This window comes from Phragmites australis, chromosome 13 (genome assembly GCF_958298935.1).
Source record: "Phragmites australis chromosome 13, lpPhrAust1.1, whole genome shotgun sequence".
Lineage (NCBI taxonomy): Eukaryota > Viridiplantae > Streptophyta > Magnoliopsida > Poales > Poaceae > Phragmites > Phragmites australis.
The window spans coordinates 16,047,357-16,065,380 of NC_084933.1; the positions used below are offsets into that span (position 1 = coordinate 16,047,357).

The 18,024-nt window shown below is 49.2% G+C and overlaps 1 pseudogene; it reads right to left on the minus strand.

Moving 5' to 3' along the window:
- Nucleotides 1-542: 542 nt before the first annotated feature.
- Nucleotides 543-1,666, minus strand: LOC133887940 (uncharacterized; annotated as a pseudogene).
- Between the last annotated feature and the right edge of the window lie 16,358 nt (nt 1,667-18,024).

Here is an 18,024-nt window from a genome sequence, read left to right on the forward strand (position 1 = left end):
CAATCTTTTATTACAAACGTCTCCCCACTACGCAAACTTCTTTGGAGTCCTTTTGGAATACGAGATGAAGGGATCAAATCCTCATTCGGCTCACTTTTCTACGGAGGTGTTACCACCCGGCCAACTGTCTGTACACATGTTGGCATGAAAGCTATGCGATCACGGCATAGTATGCCGCATCTACGTCAGTGTAGCATGGATTGGAGCGAAACATCTCTGTAACATGGATTGGAGAGAACCAACGTCTATCATGCATGACTATAGTTCCACCGAGAACGAAGTACTGTAGAACTGATGATGAAGAGGGGGTATTAAACAGATTGACAAACTCCACAGTTTCTTGGCCAACTGAAGACAGAGTCCCAAATGTAAAGGCAGCTATAGCTAGATCCACGGTAACATATGAACTTAGGAGCAACTTCTTAAATCTTAAGACTGGACACAAGAACACCAAGAAAAGAGGGAGAAATTTATCACGTGGAAGATCGAAGGATGGATGATTCACCGGCTATTGTTCGATCATGCAGCAGCAACTGATGAAGCTAGTTCGTCGCCACTGCCGCCATCGACGGCATGCCGCCGACCACGCGGCTGTGAGGTGCGGCCATGATGCTCTTGCTGGACGTGGAGCTCGTCGGCCTCAGCGCCCTCATGGGGCTCGTGAGCGCCCACGTCCAGCCCCGGTGGCTCCGTGTGCCAGTGCTGCTCACGCTGCCGCCGGCGCCGCTCGCGCTGTCAGGCGCGGAGAGCAAGTAGGAGGACGAGGGCGGGGGCGGGGGCGCGGCGCCCATACCGCCGAAGAACGCGGCGCACTTGATCTGATTGTGCTGTCCGTACTCGTGCTCCTCGTCGTCGGCATCGTGCGCGTCGGCCAGGTGGCCGAACGCGCCCGCCATGGGCTTGGGCTCACGGTGGGACTTGACGCTACGGAGCGCGCAGTCGCCGAAGCCGGTTGAGAGGCGCTCCAGGAAGTCCGCCGGGAAGCTGCGGCTGCCGCACCCCAGGAGCGCGACCTCGCCACGTTCCTCCCGAAAGACGACGACGACCCCTCGCTCCGGCGACCCGGGCTCTCTGGCTCCGCGATCGCCTCCAGCCGCCCCCCAAGCGACGCCGACACGGAGTTCCTCCTCGCCGTCGCGGCGCCGCCGCCGCCGTTGGCCATAGACGACGATGAAGAGGAGAGGTGGAGGAAGGACCAGAAGCTCTTCTTGCGCGGGCTGTCCGCGGTGATCGAGGACGGAGCAGGCGCCACCAGCGGCGGCTCCTCCGGCCGCGGCGCCACCGACTTGCTCCTCTTAAGGCCGCCCGCCGCCGGGGCGGCCGACGAGGACGAAGTCTTCGCCTTTTGCGACGGCATCACCTTGCGCAAGGCGGTCGCGGTAGGGTGGAGAGGCGGCGGCGGCTCGGAGGTGGCGCGGTTGGACGGCGGGGATGACGGCGACGCGGAGGCCGGAGGCGGGGGCGGGTGGAAGGGGCTGGACTTGGACGACGAGACGAGCATGCCGAGCTTCTCCTGCAGGCAGAAGGCGCAGATGCCGCCGGCGCCAGCCCCGGCCGCCGCGGCCGCGCCTGGCGGATAGGGGTGCTCGCTGCAGTATACCGTGCCGTCCTGATCCGCTGCCACCGTCGCCGCCACTGCCACCGCATCCGCTGCTTTCTCCTCCATTCTTGAAGCTCGTTCTCCTAAACCTCTACGATCCTGTCAAGCTCCGCGCTGCCTGATGGATCTTGGCTAAGCGACGACTCCCCACATCATTGCCGCTGCTTGCTCTTAACTCGGTGAGCTCTCTCTCTCTCTCTCTCTTCGACAAAGCGGTCTGCTCCTCGCTGCAAGAGCTCGGTTACCCTGCCACGATCCCGTCCGCTTCTGCTCGCACGGACGTGGAGAGACGAGCGGGAGGACAGAGAGATTGGGAATGAACCTGTGTGTGTGGCACGGGCGCACCGGCGGATGCGGGAGCACGCAGGCAGGCGAGGCAGAGCAGACAGGAGGAGGCAAGGGGTGGCGCGGTGCTCTGCTCTGCTCTGTTCTGTTCTGCTCTGCTTATTTTAGCGCCACTTCTGCCTGTTTCTCTTTGTCCTCGCTCCATCAGGCGGGCACGTGGGGGTGGGGGTGGGGGTGGGGGTGCATCTCACTGTGCCTGCACGTGTAGGGCTCTACGCTGCGGCCCGGCAGGATGGCAACGGATCCCCTGCAAAACCGCTGCTGCTCGCGCGTCTCGACCGTAACCATTGGAGCTGAGCAGCGGGGGCTTTGGGTTCTGGGTCGGATGGTCAATGGATGCGCCATGCCTGGAGGGCATCTCACTGACTGTGGCAATGGCATGCACTTATCCTGGGAGCCAAGGTCATTTCTCCCGCTATGACCAGGCCATGGGAACGGATGATCCAAAACGGTAGCTGTTCCATCGCTGCTCGCAAACGGCGATGACATAGCCGGACATGTCATGCAACCGCCATCAACTCTGCGGTATAACACCAGCGGCCACATGCGTGGTGGTCGGAGCCGGCGATCCGCGATCTCCAGTTCTCCGCTGCTGCATGTGCCAGCACGAGCCTGCTAGGCACCTTTCACTGGCCGATGGCCTCCCCCATTAGTCTCGGCATATCGTACTTGTATAGTGATATACTAATACATTTCTCAAGTTGAAGAACAGTATTTGATCTCCGTCATGGAAGGAGATGCACGAATCTTTAGGTGCCACACAAGCCCACAAGGCCGCAGTAGGGTTGCTGGCTTGTCCTGCTCTCCTTGCATGGTCAAATATACTACAGCTACTGCAAAACGAATCTAGCTAGTTCTAGCTCGACCCAGGGTGGCACATCGACCAACTGATGTGAAGCAGTAACATGTCCAGCCTTGAGTGCCCGATGGACGGATCCAAGAGCCGACTGGCGAGTCTGATACTGCCATCCATTCGCATGCCGTTTCTTTCTCCTACATGCAAGGAGAATGCACGCAGATCACGTATCCACATGGGTCTGGTGATCGGCGTACTAGTTCCAAACCTCACACCACAAGGCGTCAGTACTTTCCATCACCATCATTTTCGTTATGCCGATGCTACACGTGAACTGCATACTCACCACAAATCAGAAGCCGTCCATGTACATTGGTAGGCGTGCCGTTCCAACGAACTTGTCGTGCCTGCTGCGAACTCCCATACGTGTAGCAGCCATTATACTCTCCGGACCCCAGGGCAAGGCATGCCCATACATGCGCTTTCAGTATTGGCAGAGATCTTGTCTGCATGGCTCCGTTCCAGGTGACACCAACATAAAAGTAGGCAGCAGGATGCCAGGTAGCAACTCAAGATTCTGTTAGCAAATTAGCCATCAATTGAAACAACTAAATGATCTATCGAGATAATATATATATGATCACATATGACACTAGAGACATAATATTTATTAACGAAATTCAACCGAAGCTTATATCTCAAGGCATGACTACGAACGCTTCTCCCAAACTAACAATACTAGCTATTTTCAAGCGTTCCCGATAGAACCGCCGCTCCTTTGAACCTATCACTATATCATTATGGTTACAAACAACGACTCTCTTCTCATATTTATAAGAAATTCTGGTTACAGCAATCTTACTAGGATTTTACCTAGAGTCCTACTAGAATTTCACGATATACCACTAATACAACTCTAAGTTCTATACATGACCAACTTCGTATAATTATTTGACACATATTCAACAAAATCCACCTTGACAAATAAATTTGCCACCTTGAAGCTATCATGCGCGAACCTCCTTTTACACCAGACTTGAGTTATCACCTTTGCTGCTCAATGAGAATTGTCCGATGAGTTTTACTCAGACTCACCACATTCCAGAGATACTGCTATCTCTGTAACTTTAGACTTCATGACTCTACCTGCAACTGAGTACCTTCTCTTTTATCAACACAACTTCTTCGAGCGAAATCAGATTCCTCTTTAGTCTTGGCACACGCCTGACTCTCCAAAGCACATAACTCCATTATAGATCTTGATTGATAGTACCTTACTCCAACAACATTGAAGCCTGATGTACATGCTATTTTGGCGTATATTTACACCCGTATATGTGTTCATATACATTTAAAAAAAAAGAAAAAGAAAAAAAAGGAGGAAAAGATAGGTGGGCCCTTTTCTTTAGGCCGGCCCAGCCTCCCTCCCTACACCATCTCCCTACTGCACAGCCCAGCTGGCTTGAGCCAGCCTCTTCCCCTCCTCCTATCTCGGCCTGGCCCGGCCCGACTCGCCCCTCTCCTTATCCCCGCACCCAGCCACGCCTGCCCTAGGCGGCGCCGTGCCCCCTGTTCCTCTTCTCCCCCTTGCTCACGCCGCCTCCACCTCTCTTTCCCGCCGCCGCCGCTTCCCTCGGGCGCCCTCTCCTCGTGCTCGTCGACTCGGCTTCACCCGCGCCCGAGCCGCGCCCCTCTCCTCCCCAGCTCTCCTCTCTCCTCTCCCCTTTTTTCTCTCTCTCTCCCTGGGCCCTCGCACCCGAGCGCGCGCACCTTGGCTGCGCCGCGCCGCCGTCGTGCCTGAGCCGTTCCTCTTCGTGCCTATCCTCTCCCAACCTTATCTCCCCCCCCCCCTCAACTTCCCAATCCGGATTCTTTGCGTAGGGAGCGCCCTAGCCGCCACTATATAGCCGGCTGGGGTGCCCGTGGGGGAGAGGAGGTCGGATCTGCGAGCAAGTGAGCGAGAGAGAGAGAGAGAGAGAGGAGAGAGAGAGAGAGAGAGAGAGAGAGAGAGAGGGAGAAATCCACTATTTGCCGCCACCCTTTTGCCTCGCCGGAGAGCCAATGGCCGTTGCCGGAGATGCCTGCTATGGTGGGTTCTTGATCTGAGTCCCCCTCCCCCTTTCCTCCTCTCGAGTGATGTGATGGCCCGCCGGGTCTTGTGCCCGTGCCGTGCGTTGAGCTGTGTGGTGGTTGGTGCTTCGTCACCGTAGCGATGGTGGTGGTTCATCGTGGTGCCACTGACCGGCTGACTGGTAATGTCACCGTGCCTTTTGCTGGCCGGCTTCGTGCCGTGTCCGTGCTGATATGTGTGTCGGCAAGGTATTTATGCTGTGGCCGGGTGAGATGTGCTCGTACCCATGCGGCCCGCGGTTGGTTTTTGCTGATGCTTTTGATTTGGGGTGAGATCTGGCCGGTGTTGTGCGGTGGCCGTTGGAGCACGCTTGTGTCTTGCCAATAGGGAGTCAGTGCCGCCGCGCGTTGCCGCCGACTGGTTAACTGAGCGCCGTCGTGCCGTGCCCTATTTTTGTCAATTGGAGCCTCCTTCACACCCCTTCTCTTTTTGTGTTGGTTGGTTTGATGATCTATGCAGCCATTCTGTGTAATTGAGCTCCGGTCGACGTGCGGGTGTTCTGGTGGGCATGTTGCTGATGTGCTGGTGTTCTGGTGGGCATGTTCTGATGAGTCACCGTCGGTGTGCGTCTCTATTACTCCTTGTTTTGGGATAGCCGTGCACATTGAGATCCCGTGTGTTTATTCGGCTTGCCGTTGTGGCCTGGCCGCGCGCGCTTGTGTTGTATGAGCATGTGTTGTCGGCTTCGTTTCGCTCTTGCTGGATGACTTGTGGTGTGACTTCCTTATGTTGTCACCCATATGTCAATTGAATCCTTTGTTAGAGGAATGCTGAGTCTTCTATTGTCATATGAGTCAGGATGACCCTCCATTGCTGGTAGTTTCGTCAATCCTGTTCATTGAGATTCAGAGCTAGCTGTTTGCCTGCTTAAGTGCTCTTCGTGGTGATGCAATTTGGTTCAGAAGCGCCACCGGGGTGGGCATGTTGTGTTCTTGGCTAATGCCCCTTTGTATTCTTGGTTATCACCATGTGGCTGTTCTATTGCCAGTTATATTTGCATCAGGATGGTGGTAGTAGGCTGTTTTATATTGATGATAATATGCAGTTACTATCATGATGATAGCTCTATCCTGATGCTTGGTCACTATCTGGTGTGCTATTATTGTCCTGATGATGATAGCTTTGTTACTACCTCGATGCTGGCTCTTTGTTGTTGCTGGCTGTGTAGAGCTATTTGCAGGGACTTTGTTATCGGCCCTGCTGTGGTGGCCATACTGTTGTGGACTCTATGATGTGAGCTTTTGTTAAAATGATGCCCCTTTATCACTGCTCTTTTTAGTAGTCTGATGATTATGATATTAGAGGGCCAATGATGATCAATGAACTCGTTGTTTAAGAGTTTGGCATTGTGTCGTGGCCGATGACTTGGTGGAGGCCCGGCAGTTAGTTGCCATTGTCATTACCCTTTCGCCTTGGTGGTATTTGCCTTCGTGGTTAAGTTGCTTGAGGGATGGAGTTAGAGGTCGTAGATAGGAGTTTAGAGGCATTGGTCAGTTTGCCAGGCTCCTGTTAGGTTGAAGCTGGCAGACTACTGTGTAGCTAGATTCTCTCTCCCTCTATCCTCATGTAGCATCTGAGGCTACGGCCGATGATGAGGGGCTTCTGTGTCTGAGGCCTGTGTGGCCGATGATGATCCGAGATGTATAAACAGTCCATTAAGGTTCATGCCAGACTGTTAGTCTCGATTCTTTATTGCTTTGATTTCTGACGCTTACTTGGCTTGGTCTGTGATGTATGTGACTACAACCTTACAGACTCAGAGACGACCTCAGTACGACGACCAGCAGCGCAGTGTAATCGGAGGTAGCCTGAGAGACGGGTGTAATTAATCGGAGGCCTCGCGAGGTCCCGGGAACCAGTACGAAGCAATCGCTGAAGAAATAGTCAGATAGCGTGTGTGTTTGTACATGTGTGTGAGCAAATTGTAAAATATGATATTGTGCTTTATGATTTCGATATTGAATGAATAAAGTTACGTGTTTCAATTATAGTTTTTCTCCTGTTCTTTCGTATACTTTGAGTATACTGGCACGCTCGCAACATATACATATAGTTACACTTATACCTCAATTTAGAAAGCCAGTTTCGAATCCGCGAAACACCCACGTTATCACTTAAGGAAAAATCATTCCCTGTTGGGTGTTACATGAAAAAACCAATTGAATCCGACATCCACACCCCCAATTGGCTGCTTCTTGATGCTAAGAATTTCACCGTTTCTTTTCAAGTCACACATAGAAATTGTCACACTAGCATTTATAGCGAAAATGACTCTATTGAACCATGATTGTGATTTTGGTGATTAATGACAACATAGTCAATGAGACTAGCATGTTTGTCAAGAATATATGTTAATAGGTCTCATGGATGCAATACATGAAGAAACCACCGCAGTTGGGACAAAGTTGGACTGAATTAGAGAAGTTTCAAGAAGATTTGCCTCACCGGATGGTCTAGTGCTTTGGGTGTTGAACTCACCAGAGCATATTTGGTAAAGGAGAGAGATGCCTGAAGACCTCACCGAAAGGTCCGGTAATCAGAAAAGATACACACTAGAGCATTTTATCCAGAGAAGGTTGCATGCATTGAAGTTGAAGATCAAATCATCGAATGGTCCGTTAATCAATGTGTTGCACACACCGGATAATAAATAGTGCAAAGAGATAGAATGAAGTTCAACGCATCAGATGGTCTGGTGATGAAGGTTGTGCACACTGGAGCATTATTTTCAGAGAGGGTTGCACTGGCTCGGTTGGCTAAAGTCAACTCACCGGATAGTCTGGTGATGAAGTAATATGCACCGGATGCTAACACCGGAGAAATTTACACAGAAAAGATGGAAAGGCTCGGATGCTCATGATAACTCACCGGATAGTCTGGTGGTGGAGATGAAATATACACTGGAGTGTCCGGTGTTCACAGAGGCTTAAGTAGGGTTCCAACGGCTAGTTTGTGAGAGTGTACTCACTGGATGATCCGGTGTTAGTATTACTGTTCTCACCGGATCATCCGGTGTTAGTATTACTGTTCTCACCGGATCATCCGGTGTTAACAACTTTCTGAGTCATTGGTTTAACGGCTAGTGCATGAGTTTAAGGCTATAAATACCCCTCCACTCAGTTAGTTGAAGGTGTGGCATGCTGCTGGAGTCTAAAGGAAGATCATACACACTTCAGAACACATACAAACCACCAAAGTGCTTAATATGATTATCCAAGACGATTAAGCACAAGATTTACGAATGATTGGTGCTTATAGGCCTAGAGAGAGTGTTGCTGAGTGATTTCTGCCTAGAGAGTGGATCAAGGAGTGATTCAACCTTGTACCAAGTGATATGCCGATACCTTAGAGTCTTGATGACTCGCCGGCAAGCTTGTTGACCCTCCGACTTGGTATGGAGCGGTGGCAAGACAATTATGCAGGGACGCAGAGACTCTTGCCTTGGTGGCTCAAGCTCTGAAGTGATCACTGCAGTAAGAAACCGAAAAAGAGGCTAGTGGTGAGACCTTGTCTTGGTGGCTTGGTGGCTCATCCGGGTGGAGGCCTTGTCTTTGTGACTTGATGGCTCAAGAGCCGTGACCGGGTGCCGACTGAGAACATATCCTTTGTGGAGCTCCAACGTAGACTAGGGGTGACATTCATACCATCGATACCACAGAAAAAATCTTTGTACCGAGTTTTCTCTCTCTAACTTATTTACGTTTTCGCATTTATATTCTTGCAATTTACCTTCTTAGATAGGTTGCAAGTGTTTTGATCTGTAGAGTAGACACACTAGATAAACCTATAGTATATTTAGATAGTAATTGATATATTTTTATCTTATGTTTTTTTGGAGCCAAAATAGTTCTTAGTGTCCTAATTCACCCCCCTCTTAGGGTGTCACCGATCCCTTCAGCATTGCTCTTTCACCTAACTATTTAGGTTACGATTCTCCGACGTCTTATATCGTAGCCTCCTACAGTCCCAGACCAATCAAATTATTCCAGTTGCAAGTAAAGATCTATATAATCATTACTTCCTTCCAATTCAGCACTTGAAGTTTCTTTACGCTCTTCGATCCACACTTCAGAAAACCTGTGGCCACAATTTAAATCGATCCGCACCCTATTGATTAGAAAGCGTACAAGCCCTCTCCAATGCAAACCTGCATCCTGAGCTCGCACCACGTGTTTTCACACCACAGACAACAACGACTACCAGCCCTTATGCTCATATGTCATTATTGCTAGTGTCTTCATCTCTGTAACCCACGATATAACTGGCTTGTCACCGCCAGCCTGTCCGTCCTGCACCACGTATGTTCACACTCTAAGTAAACTATTCGTCAGCCTTCCCTAAACTGTCTGTCATATGCTCGCAAACAGTCCAACCACCACTATCGAACTCTTATTAGTTGCCATACACATCACGACTAAACACCATCGACAACTCATGCTCATCATCAAGCATCACAATACCGGCCTGAGGTCTGGCTAACCGATTGAGTGACTCTCCTCCTTCGCCTGTTGCAATAATCATCGTCTGTGACCTCCTATCGTGCTGCGGCACCTTCGCACCTCGTGTATGTGACCTCATGTCAGAATCCAACACCTACACACTTCTTGCACATTTGCGCGACACACCTTGTCACATATACATCAATCCATCAAACACCTGATCAAAACTACAGTCTCACCTCCCCGAACAACAATTGACTATTCGCCCTCGCTGCAAATTGTCCGTCCGAATTCGTCACCTGTCATCGTCGAACCGCCCTGTGCGAACCCACCAGTCCACACCCATAGTCTACCAAGTCACACCTGAACTAAACTCTGCATGAGCCCTCATGCCGATCACCGAGCCCCCGAGCCACCTGCAGTTGTCCTTCCAACTGAGCCTCGGCCACTCAGTCTACCAACAATTTTGCGCGCCTCACGGATCCACCACCTCACGTAGAGCGCGCACACAGGTTTGCTCCTGCGCTCCACATGATTGCTCGGGCCCTCTCTAGTGCTCATGCGCGCATCACACTTGGCCCGCGTTACACCCGGCGCCCCTCCTAGGCCACCAGAACGTGATTTTTTTATATTTTTTGAGTTAAAATTTAAATAAATAGATTTCCGGCGAAGATATTTGCAAAACTAGGTGCCTGCAGCCCCCTGAGAGGGCGGTAGGCCTAACCGCCCCCTCAGAGGGTGGGTGGGGCCTTCCCGCCCGGCCCAGAGGCTTACCGCCCCCTGAGGGGGCGGGTAGAGCTCCTTACCGCCCTCTCAGGGGGCGGTAAGGGCTCCTCCCCACACGCCGCGCCGCACCCCCCCCCCCCGGCGCCCTGGTGCTATAACAAGGCCAAAAAACCATAAAAATCAGAAAAAAGGAAAAGTTGAGAAGAGAGAGGAGAAGAGAGGAGAGGAGAGGGGAGAAAGAGAGGTCGGCGAAGCTCTGCTGCATTTGGACCGCGGATTTGAAGAAAAATTTCGGGTAAATCCTTTTTTCCTTTTTATTGTTGTTAATTAGTGCACTAGTAGTATATGACATAGGTTTTAGACATTTATGACGTAGGGTTTAGAAAATTGTCAAATTTATTTAGAAAATGGTACGATAGCAGTTCAATATAGAATATTATTTTTAGTATATTATTTTCAGTATGTTATCTATAGTATATTATTTTTAGTATATTATTTTCAGTATGTTATTTGTAGTATATTATTTTTAGTATATTATTTGTACCTACGGACGTAGGAGGCAACAATAGATGATAATTTGCGAACCTAGGGAGCATTTAAAAATTATTTTATCTGATAATCAGAAATATAGTTTGTTGTCTTAACATGGGTTATGTTTGCGGGTGTTTCCAGGGATGGCAGATAAATTAATTTTTCAGATATATTATGGTGAGGGTGAAATTAGATACGGTCCCAACGGTGTAGATCTGTCTGGATTTCGTCATGTCATGAAGGGGCTTAGTAAAGCTAATGAGAGGACTATTGTGGGTGTGTGCAAATGGCTCATGCGGTTTTTCCAACTAGATCCGCAGCAATATGAGCTGAAGTTGAAAGCTGTCCTGAGCTATGCTAGTCATGGATACTTTGGTGAGCTTGTTCCCATCGAAGCCACATCAACTTGGAGGCAGTATGTAGATATATGATGTGAACGTGGCATGCCGCTTATTTTGTTAGCTGAGGCGTACCTGAAAGATCAAAATGAGGTGAACTCTGCAGAAGCAGTAGCAGGACCAAGTGAGGCAGTGGAAGATGAGTCAGAGGTGGCTAATGCAGGGTCCAGGGAGGAGGTTGGTGATGTTCCAAAGCTGCAGCCGATGGGTGTAGCTGATGAAGGGGAGCACATCCCTAGCATCATTGAAGATATGGATTTGGAGAATGAAGAGTTGGAGGAAGGCCTTGCCGATGGGGATTCTTCTGATGAGGAGGGTAATGCTCTAGTTCCTACAGAGTGGCGGGATCAAGAATTTTCGAAGTTGGTGGTTAGCGAGGCTGACCAGACACCGTGGCAGTACCATGAGAATGAGGTGTCACAGGGTGCTATGTACCCTACAAAAGAGACAGTTATTGATGCAGTGAAATTCTGGTCGTTGTCTCTTCGTAGGCAATTCAAGGTTGTTAAATCAAGTAAAAGAGAGTATGATGTGAAGTGCTTGGTGCCTCAGTGCCCTTGGCGGGTGCACGCATTCAGAGGGAAATGGGCAGACTACTGGCAATGCTCAATAGTTAAGGAACATAATTGTCACATTGAGGAAATAGAGTTTGCCCACCGGAACCTGTCTTCTATTTCCATATGCTTCCTAGGCAATATGCGTCACAATATTTCATGAAAGATCAAATACTAAACACCTGGAACTAGGAGCTGTATGGTTACGGTATTGTTGACACTTTTACAAGTAACCCAGGGCCTGCAAGAATATATGTGCCTGATTTGGGAAAGATGAAGAATGCACCGGGCCGAAGACAAACTCATCGAATTCGCAACGATATGGATGAATCCGAGGCTGGCCCTAGGATTAAGCGATGTAGTCAGTGCAATGAAGTAGGTCACACTTATAAATATTATCCTAAAAATGCAGGCGGTGATGCACCTGTTGTCTAGGTGAGCTTCATGTGTGTTGAGCTAGTTTTGTACCATTTTAATATTTGTTAATTTCACATATAGTTAATTTGCATTCAAAGTATATTGTTGTTGTATTTATTTATCAATATATTAATGTACATGTCTTTCAAATGTAAAGATGGCTTACCCTTCGACCCCCGAGCTTTTGGACCCAGCCGTGGACAAGAAGCATCGCAGCTTCTTATCCACCGAGCACCAGACGGAGTTAGGAGTGTTTCACCCACGAGGCCCTGGAGAGCTGCTAACGATAGACGAGCGATGGAGCCACAGGTACTTAGAAAATTTGATACGAAATTGTCATATCACTATTGTTGTTACATATTATTGATATACTGCAATACTTATAGGTTGGCAACGGCCAGACTACTACCGCTTTGCCGGTTGGTCGAGGCCCGATCGACGGAGAACCCCGAGGTTGCGGCCCGTTGTTTCTACTTCGATCGGTCGCTGATAGCAGCACTGATCGACCGTTGGAGGCCGGAGACACATACGTTCCACCTCCCGTGCGGAGAGATGACCCCGACCCTGCAGGACGTCTCCTACCTCTTAGGCCTTCCTTGCATGAGGGCCAACGAAGAAGTGGATCCTACAGTTCCAAGTACGGTAACATACAACCTATCGAATACTAATAAAGTATGTCGTAATGATCCATTCTGACACCAGTCATATGTGCAGCCGGTGTACATACACCCACACGCCAACACATACGCGGTCACGAGACATTTGAAGGCCTTTCTGCTTTGGTTGTTTGGGTGGGTGATATTCACTAGTGGCCAAGGCCACCTGGTTACGAGGATGCTTGTGTCGTACGCCCGGTCGGTAGCGGGCGCTGATGCAGAGGACGTACCGCAGTTCAGCTAGGCATCCGCTGTTCTTGCTGCGACGTATCGGGCGCTCTGCGACGCATGCACGAAGAAGGAGGCACTAGCCACTTTCGCCGGGTGTCCACTTCTTCTTCAGCTATGGTCGTACGAGCATTTCGCCATAGGCAGGCCGGTGGTGGACTGCTCCCCGTACCCAGAGGAATGGTACGTCGAGACGGATGAGGACGCGCCTACAATGACCTCGATATGGTGTCGTCGATGGGTACGTATTTTACATTAACAGTTTCCTTCGTATTGTGTTAGTCTCTCAATATTTGTATTGATGTTTGTCACTCAGCCACACTGGGCGCATGAGCAGCCTCGCAGCGCGTACGAGCATTTTCATACCCAGTTTGATAGGCTACGTCCTAACGATGTGGTATGGGAGTCATACAGCGTTCCGTCCGTGCAGACACGTGCAGGGTTGGGTTTGTCACCCTTGTGCACCCGCGACGAGGAGTACTGGCTCACCAAGGCGCCCCTTATCTTCGACATCTACGTCAAAGAGTACTCACCGCACCGCGTCATGCGGCAGTTTGGTCGTCACCAGGCATTCCCGCTCGTCTCCATTCGTACCGTCCCCGTGCGAGTCCACAGGTACATTTGCAAAATTATAGTTTGAGCAACCTTCATTTCAGTATGACTTACATTTACCGTGGTTTCAATGCAGGTACACGCGAAAAGGCCAGCCAGCTGGCAACCTCTGGGCGGAGCGCTTGATCCCTTACGTGGCACCATGGGCCCAAGTGCTACAGGACGTCGTTGAGGAGGCGTGTCCCCACAGCGAGGGGAACTTCAAGGAGTACCTACGGTGGTATGTACCACGTACACGGACCCGTGTCACCTACACCCCTGAGGATGTCCGGCCCCACATCACGTCGACAACGGAGACATACTCGGTGCATTGGGACGAGGACGCCGCTTTAGCAGTAAGTAACTTTTTGAAGTCCGTACTCCATATTGAACGAACATAACCGTATACTTTAATTGTTCACTTTTGTTCGTATCCGTAGACAGATATCATTTATGATGTAAATAGGGATGCAGCTGCTGCCATGGACCGTGTCCGACAAGGGCATCACCTAAGTGCGTCGGATGTTGCGAGCTTCATTAGACGGGTTTTTGACAAGACGACGCGTGCCTTGAAGCTCACCTCCTGCCGATCTATCACAGATGTAGCAGGGCCGCCTCCCAGGTCGAGTGGTGTACACGCCGAGTCATCTCGCCCGTTAGACGTGCACCGACGTTCTTCAGTGTCAGCACCCACACGACCCCTTCTACCACGTCATGGAGGGTCGGAGCAACATGGTACGAATTATAATTTTGAATAATGTTGAACAATATCCTTTACTTATTAGTATTAAACATTCATTAGGTCCGTCTGCACAAGTCTCGACGCAGCCTCGTAGATCAAGCCCTGTGCGTCCACAGTCAGGTACTCCGGGAACCCTTACTCCTAGTTTTTAATACTTTCAGCAAAATAAGTTAATATTGTGCTCAGGTTACTTTGGTGACGAGGTCGGTCCATCTTCGGCGGCCCCACGCCCTACCCCGCCCGTAACGTACTACGGCACGTCAGCGTGGCCTTCTTCTGCTGCTCCGTTGTACCACGCAGGTACAATTATACATTTTTTACTATTACTTTCAATACCATATTGTTCGTATCTAACGTGATTATTTGTTCATAGGCCCCTCCAGCCAGTACACATGGACGTCTGCCGAGCCTTCACAGTCCTCCTACCCTAGTTAGGAGGATGAGGCTGGCCCCGACACCGCATACGACATCGTCCGTGACTTCTTCGGGGGCACACCTGACTACGACGTCCTTCAGCGGTCCCAGGTTTCCAGTGCACCGTTTCGGACATAGCCCACGCAGGACGAGCCCTCGACACCGGTGGTCCCTACTAGGCCTACCAGACACGTCGGTCCACCCGACCCCCTCACCTACTCCAGGGGTCACGTGAGGGTTAACCAGCGGCATCGGGACCACGATGGGGCGCACGGGCGACGGAAACGAGGGAGGCATGAGTAGCATTTTACATTTTATGTAACTAACATATGCATATTTGCTTCGTGATGTACTCCTATGTATTAAGACACGTTTACTTTGTATGGTCGACTTAGTATTTCATAAATGCATTATATATTCAGACACGTTAAATGAAGAAGTGACCTCAGCACTAAACTTTAACCATGACTTGACAACACATGCCTCCTGCCACAGGCTTTAAACAAGATGTGACAACACTACCCAGCTTTTTCCAATCAGTAAATGACAACACGGGTACCAATAAACGTGAAATCTCTGACCATGGGCAATGACACAACTTTCCCATTCTTCAAGATGGAATCTGATGCTCCTCCCACCAACTACGCCCATGCCCTCACTCCTTTGTTCAAGAGCGAATTCAATGCTCCTGCCTCCCCCAACTATTAATAGCCGAGCCTCCTTACGATGAAGCATCGCTCATTTCTCATATCTCTCAAGTGCAATGTCTTCCTCAGCTCCATCGAGCCCACCAAAGAAATATTGGGGGACTACCATACCTGAAGGTCTCGAACCACCAATGTACTTCTGTGGTGACCTTTGTAAGCTCCGCGAGTCGCAGGACATCTCATACACCTATGGGTTGCGCTTCTTCATGTGTGCCAACTACGAGTATGACAAGCCTCACCATGCAACAACTGGTTATCGACCGGTACGGTAACAGATATCCGCCTCATCTCTTCCGATTATGCACCCTCTTTTACTAACCGCTCATCTTGTTCCATTTGTTCAGTCCCCTCCACCGCTCTGTGATTTTATTCAGTGGCTCGACAATGAGCAAAATGACTCACAGAAGCTGTGGGTCGACATGAACATGAGGTGGAGAAGGGAAGCGTACGCATGTCGGGAGTACGAGCAACAGCAAGAGGAACTTCGCCTCAAGCAGGAGGAAGAAGAGCGCATGAGGAAGGCGGCGCACGACCGTACCGTGGCTTAGGCTCGAGAGGCTGAGAGGGAAAGGAAGCGGGAGATAGCCCGCCGTGCTAAGGCGGCAGGTCCCGATGCCCTCCGAAAAGGAAAGTATCCTAGATGCACGCAGTAGAGAGTACCTAATGTAACGCGACATACTTTCCCTCCATAAGGCATGTTATGATTAGGATCAGTGCACTAATAAGTAGGTCTTAGTGCGAACCGTACATGTCACCTTTGTTTCCTCATCGTGTCGTCGCGATTACAGTGTATTGTAATATTTTCACCCTATGTTTAATACTATGTTTGTCCTCGTTCACACCCCATACCCACGTAAAATGCTGCAACTATTAATTACTAATTTTTTTCTCCCGTTATTACATAACCTACTCCAAATTTAATTTCTTTTTACACCTCTTCCTTTTTTATTTCTTTAATTACAAAAATAATACATTTTTAGAGCATAAAAGGAAAAAATTAAAGGAAAAAATGCCCCTAACCGCCCCCTGAGAGGGCTGCAGGCGCCTAGTTTTGCAAATATCTTCACCGGGAATCTATTTATTTAAATTTTAACTAAAAAAATATAAAAATAAAAAAAATCACCAGAACGTTGCATCCACACTGGGCCGCTCACGCTCCTCGGCCTAGCTCGTGCTACCAGGTCTCGCACCGCACGGGCTCTCCAGCGCCTGAACGTGTGTCAGTAGCAGCCCACCGTGTGTTAGCACCACGTCGCACAGGACCACCTGCCGGCCAGCCCAGCATGGCCCATGCATGCATGCACGTACACCCAACATGCTGCAGGAAGTCTTAACTTCTCTCGCCATGTAGCGATGCCTGTGAGACACGCTGCCTACCCGTTTCGTGGGTGTCTCACCGGAGTTGGTCCCTAATTTATTTTCAGGTCGATCTCAAGCATCTTTGGATCATAATAGGCTGGGCCTTCCTAAATCTCTTCAACAGGAGTGCCATGTGCCTATGTATAGATGTATGTTAAGAAATCATCTAAATAGTATTCTATTTAATCATCAGGATGATTATTTGGTTAATCACGACCACAATGATTAACCGAAATATTATCTTGGTAGTCCCGATACGTGTTTTATACCTAAGATTGAAACACATATCTTTCCAACATATATTATCACAATAAAACTTAAGAAAGAATGTGTAATTAAATTATATTACAAATTCTTAAGCATTCAACCATTTACAACAAAAGAAAGCTACGAGGACTAAAGAAAAACCCACCTCCTAACCAGAACTAGAAACTACGCAACGGAAGATTAACATCTATGAACTAACAAAAGCTAGATGAATCTATATGCCCCGAGTAGTTTGCACTACTCATTCCCACCACATACATTGGCAGATGTGAATTAGCCAAACACGAGATCCTCCTCAACAGTAGAACCTGAAAGAGCAGCGTAAGTATGAATGTACTCGCAAGATTTAATTCATAATAGGTAAATATAATAACCTAACTCCAAGAATTATGCATTTAAGTCATTAGCAAGAGGTAGGCCATAAGGCTAAGTAGATTCACATGCGTAAACAATCTAGACACCTATGTGTGAGCATCCATACTTAACCAAAAATATCTTTATACCCTGTAACCCACAACTTGAACATAAATATAACTAGAGTCATCTCATGTAATCAATACTCATAAACCACCATTTCTAACATACCATACCATACCATATCATACATCCATAAATTCTGAAACTCTACGACCAATGCGGATGGACATAAACATGCTCATAACCGAGAGCACGGTAAATCAAATTATTTTTACACCCTGTAGGGGTACTCCTTTACCTACACGACTCGAAGACATTCAGCTCATGTAATGGGATACTCTTGTCAACCTTTCCCAATAAGCCCAAACTATTTGATCATACACCGATAGGTACGGAGGTCATCCAGAACTACTCCCGGAGCAAACTGGATACCCCTACAAACCTATTATGCCCATGACACCATCGACTTGCACGCCAAAAGGCCACAGCTATAAATGTATTTGGCTTATCTTTCACATATGCGACATTTAATAAGTACGGAAAGTGCTAAAGCCAACAACATCGATGGACGGTATTAAACGATGAAAATGGTCTATGGTATCCGGGCTCCTCACCCGAATTATACCGAGGAACTCCTCCGGTGAAGAAAATACCCCTAGCACCACCCACATCTCGCCTCATCCTCACATCTCATACAACCCGCATC